At 36.5% G+C, this 5,836-nt stretch overlaps 1 pseudogene; it reads right to left on the reverse strand.

Annotated features, from left to right (window-relative positions):
* Positions 1 to 348: 348 nt before the first annotated feature.
* On the reverse strand, positions 349 to 902 carry LOC105290913 (annotated as a pseudogene).
* Between the last annotated feature and the right edge of the window lie 4,934 nt (positions 903 to 5,836).

Genomic DNA, 5,836 nt, shown 5'->3' on the forward strand with positions numbered 1-5,836 from the left:
CAAGCCCCTATCACTTATGGAGTCAATCTTCAAAGTATTTCTTCTTTGCTGGTGTTTCAGGAGTTGGCTGTAATTTGTTTTAGGGTAGGTTTAAAGTAGGTCTTACTTTAGGGCTTGGTCCTTATTTTCAAAGTTGGCTTTTGGTCTGTGCTGAACGTACATAGTATTAATGAGGTATTATTAAGATCTCTCTCCTGTTATTTTCTTGGCAATATAAAAACAGTACAGCAAAATGATGTAAACTCATCAAAATATTTGCAAGTCACTCTCTTAGGTAGTAAGTAGTTTTAGGTAATCAGACCTTTGTGGTAGCTTCTGGAACAAAAGCCTATATAGGATAGCTATGTCTTAGCTTATTAGCACTTTATTCATTATCCTGGAAAGAAGCTCCTTATAGACACCAGAAAAAGTTTCAACCTGTGTTTCACATTGTTCTACTGTGCTCTGTACAAATAAACCTTTACGAGCTTGGCACCTGGATTCTCTTGCCGGCAATTTCACTTAGAAAGACTAAGTCCTCCAGGATCACAGATGCACAGCTGTCAGAGTGTGTAGTTTCTGGGATACTTTTGCTTATTTTTGTAAAGTTTTTTTGAGTTAGCTTAGGCAGAACTCTTCTTTGAGCATTAGAGACAATGTGCTTCCCACTGAACTTTTTCTCCAATTTCAGTACTTACCAGACTTGGTTTTTCTGGGAAGATTTCATTGAAGAATAGGAACAAAGGTCAAAATAGCTTTCTGACTGCCATCAACTTTAATCTCCTTGGCTGCTGTTATATTCAGCAAACTTAGCAGGGCCCTAATTCATCTTCAACTCAAGGAGAGTCTAAGAGATGCTTATACTAGAACTCACTTGGCCTTTTGCCATTGGGCTTCGTGATCTTCATGCTCTAACTGAACATGTCCTCTTTGTTGAGCACTGGCCTAGGAAGCGAAGACTTTATTTTTACAATTTCTTCAGCAATGTGTTGGATATAATCGGATATTAAGGTATTAAAAGTACAGCCAACAAAGTTACATTTCAGTTCATAATCCATTTGATCAATCCTGCCTCTTTGATATTACTCAAATGTATCCAATCCTCTCTACTTTCACTGCCACAGTCTCTGTCCAAGCTTTCATTATTATTTGCTCTGTTTACTATCACTGATCTCCTAGCATCCACATAGCAGATATAGAAAGTATAACAGCTTTTAAAAATGCAAATGTCATCACATGGAGTGTAAAATCCTCCACTGCATTAAGTAGTGGAAATTATTTGTAGGCGAATAAGAGAGGGAAGAAGAAATATCCTTGTAAGAACAAAAAGTATAAAATTTTGAACAGTTGGTTCTTTATTTACTCCTTGAGCCATCATTCCTAAGGTCACAGACTTCGCTTTACAAGCTGTATTCTTTGACTCTGTAAAATTTTCCAGATTCTCTGTCCTACTTCAAGCCATCTTGCTCTCCTCTGATTTACTCAGTGTCTTCCCCGTTGACACACACCTAGATCTCTCATGTTGACTGTCACTTTCAGATTAACAACTTCCTAGACAGTTTAAGAGGCTTTGGATTTATCTTCTTCCTGAAATATTGCCTTCTGGATTGCCTCCTCTTCCCCAACTGTGTCCAAGTGAATGTCTGAGTACATCCTTCTACTACATTCAGCCTAGGTTTCCAGAATTAGGTTTTCTGGACATTAAAAAAAAAGTTACTATTCTGCATAGTTTGGCTGGGAAGGGAAAAAAATCAACTAGGCTACCAGGTATCTTTTTTTCTCAACATTTATTGAGTAAATATTATACATTTAATATGTGCTAATTTTTGGTGTTGGATATACAACAATAAATAGCTTAAACTGGATTTCTATTTCAAGATTGCTTACAGTAATGGAGGATATGGACCATTACAATAGTGAGAGAAGCTCTATAAAGTGTCATTACAGTACCTAGTTGAAATACCTATCTCAATCTACCAAAGAAAGTTTCATGGGAGAATAATTAAAGAACAAGTAGGGGTCAGCCAGGAAGGAGTTGGGGTGCTGTGGGAAAGAAGGATTTTGAAAAGTACAATTTGAAAATCTAGGAGGAAGAGACATAAAAGCATCTTTATAGGTTGGATGGATAGGGATTGTCAAGAAAAACGGTAGGAAAGGTAAGTGGGCTAGTTCATGAAGGGCCTTGTGAGCCATGTAAATGAGTTTGGATTTTATCCTAATGCAGTGGTTCTTACACTTTAATGAGCATTCAAAATCCTTGGGAATGTTGTTACAATGTGCAGAGTCTTATTCATTAGATTTAGAACTGAGCTTGCTTTTCTGCATTTCTAATATCCTAAGTGTTGCTGTTACTTCAGGTCCATGGTCCATATTTAAAATAGCAAGCTCCTAAGGGAAATTAAAGATTTGAGGGATTTCAAGCAGAGCACAAAATATCAATATTTTGTTTATGTTCTGAAAAGATAGTCTTGAGTTCAGAATACAGGATTAATGAGACTAAATACAGGAAGATTTCTTAGGCTATTTTAATATTCTTGGTCAAATGAATTTAGGCTACTAGATGGCACTGAAGATGGAGAGAACTGAGCAGATTCAAAGACATTCAGGAAATAGAAATGAGAATCTTGGAAATGGATTGGACTTTCAAAGTGAGAAAAACAGAAGCATAAATAAAGATTGCTAGGTTTGAGGTATGGTCAAATTTACTGCTACTTACTGTGATAAAGGAGATCTGTGGAAGGGTTTTAAAATAGGCAAGTGATATAAAAAGATGGGGTTTTTTTCCACTATAAAATTAGAAATATCTGCCTATCATTTCTAAATTTAGATAATATATTTAGTAGGAATATGGAATAAAGATCAAGAGATTATTTTTTCTTCTGTGATTCAAATTGAGATATTTTTCTTGAATTTTAGTACTTGAGACCATTCAATAAAGTTAATTCCCCTGAGTTTGGTGTTATGTGCCCAAGGAACCACTCCCATCCAGACAGGGCACAGTTTGATGTTCTAGTTGGCACATACCCAAGTTTCAAAGTATACTACACTCTGTTGTCACTTTCGATTAAGCAGTTCAGTGGAGTCCTTTAGTCAATAAGAAAAATGATTGGACTAGCTGTTGTGTGAGACTATCCTGGTTCTGCTATTCTATCACAGCTCACATTTTTTCATACATAAAGTCTGGCTAAACTGAAGGGCAGCTTTGAGGTTGTATAACAGATAGAGATATATAACATAGGGGAGGATGAGGAGGAGGATTTATTAATGACCAGATGAACGCATGTCTATGAATAAAAAAATCTTATGCATGAGATGGCAAAGCCAATTCCTGTAGAGATATATAACATAGGGGAGGATGAGGAGGATTTATTAATGACCACATGAACGCATGTCTATGAATAAAAAAATCTTATGCATGAAATGGCAAAGCCAATTCCTGACCAGCTACCTCAGGCCTAGGCAGCCCATTCTTGGAGAATCTGCCTGTTTACCACATGGAAGGTTTAGCTCTACGTGATACTAAGTGCTGGTAAGTCAGGACAAAAGAGTGAGGAGCGGGATTCATAGAGCTTCTCTAATCTCATCCTCTGTTTTAATGAGTCACAGATGATTTCATTCACTGAAATATCTTGTATGATGCCAGTACTGGTTTTACAAGTTCATGATGGGTTAGGAAATAGGTCTGTAAGGCACCTACTAGCTTCATTTCCCTTTACCCAGGTCAATCTGTCTTCAACCAGATTCTACTTCTAACATCATTCATTTACATGTCAAACACTCTAAATAAGGCTAATTTTTCACTAATTTTCTCTTAATTATGGGGCATTGGATTTCAGCATCTGGAGGCTGTAAACTAATGCAATTACAGCCAAGAATCTCTTAACAGTCTCTCCTGGTTATCTTTCTGCTTTGGCATTGTCCAATTAGACTCTGAGTGGGTAAAGGATTATGACAAAACATCTAATACAAAATGCTTTAATTCTTTCCTAAACCCACTGATATTGACAGATTTTTTCTTTTCTTTCTTAATTTTATAAGGTTAATGTTTTTTGGCAGCTCTCATGGTACAGTGGGATAATAATTGGAATGAAAACATTACTGACTAAATACTAAAACAAGGTTTTTCCAATTGTCACATTTGTGAAAATTCAGTTACCACATATGGGTTTGTCTTCCATAGATAAATTTTATGACTGCCCAAATGTTTTTATTTCAGACATAGGATGTATACAATGGAAGTTTCTTAGAGAATAGCTAGCGATTGGATTCTGCTGCAGTCTCCATATTTCTTTTATAAAGAACTGAGTTTTAGAAAAGTCCTTTGACCTAATCAGACTCACTGAGCCCACTATGGATAGAACCAGAATAAATCACTTGCTTAAATCAAAGCCTTGCAACTTTCCTCATGAGAATCACTTGGGGTGCTCATTAAAAATATTTTTTCCTGACTACATCCCAGAAATGAGAAAATTAGAATATTCAGGAGAGAAGTCTAGTATATTAGCGTTCTCCAGAGAAACAAAACCGATAAGATATATATGTGGGAGTAGGAGGAGCTCAGTTGGCAAGGCAGGGAAAAGAGAGGGAATCCCTCCTCCTCCTGCCTTTTATTCTATTCCCGCCCTTGATGGATTAGTGATACTTGGCCACTTCAGGGAGCATCTACTGAGTCCTCTGATTCAAATGTTAATCTCATCTGGAAACACTGTCACGGACATACCTAGAAACAATATTTAATCTGGGTAAAAATGTGTGTTTTTAAGTAACTTCACCAGATGAGTCTTATGTGCACATGGAATCAGGGATTTCTGGTTTACATTATTGGAAGGCATCAAATTTGAAATTATATTATATAAAAGTTCAGTAAAATGCTATCTCAAATATTAATATTCAAGAAAGTAAAGTAATGTAATTATACATTTTTGAGAAAAGAAATGTTTAGACATCAATCTGGCAAGATTCATTTGGCTACTTTATAAAGGAGTACCTAAGCAGACATGACAGGACAACTGGAAGTACAATTAGAGAGTGCAGTAGATAAATTGTCGTAATAACAAATTGGTTATTCTTTTAATTTTTTGCTATTTTAGGATTTGCTATATGTGAACTATTGGAAAATTTACCAGCAGGTGGTAGCACTGTTTAACAAATATACCCCCGATCACAAAACAATGACTAATTGGCTGCAAGTGTAGCAATATTCAAATGTGTCAGAATATTAAGTTGTGATTCAGAAAACCCGATACCTAGTCTCAGCTATATTACTTGCTGGCTTCATCACTTTGCAAAAAATAATTTAGTCTCGTGTCTTTAACACTGTAAGCAAAGCTAGGATAATAACTGTCCTGGCTTGTGTCGCATTAAGGGTGGAAACAGAATGATTGTGAATCATTATGGGAAGGGTACAATGCTATGTAAATGCAAATATCATTTTGTGACAGCCTGCTGAAATGTGAAAGAGTTAAAGAATAATTAAAACCTGAAACTGGACAAAGGAAGTCTATACCTTAGGCCTAGTTTCTGGAACCCCTAAACGCATTCTGTTAATCATGAAACTTGTAACAATGAGCTCATACGCTAACTGCCAATTTTAGCCTGTGTAACCCTGCTTGCTTGCGTGGCATGAAAAATAATCAATTGTATATAAGCTGAAAATTACTGTTTGGCCATCGCCCATAGGAACACTGGCTATTGCCCATGGGAACATAGGCAATCACCCATAGGAACATAACATTCTAACAACTGGCTTTCTGCTTCTGTACTCCCCGCCTGCACACCTGACCAGTGGGTTGACAGGTAGTGAATAGGAGAAAGATGGACCTTTGTGTTTAAGACAGAATGAGGAATGGGATTTAGG

The sequence above is a fragment of the Pteropus vampyrus genome, unplaced genomic scaffold (genome assembly GCF_000151845.1).
Source record: "Pteropus vampyrus isolate Shadow unplaced genomic scaffold, Pvam_2.0 Scaffold39, whole genome shotgun sequence".
NCBI classification, from domain to species: Eukaryota; Metazoa; Chordata; class Mammalia; order Chiroptera; family Pteropodidae; genus Pteropus; species Pteropus vampyrus.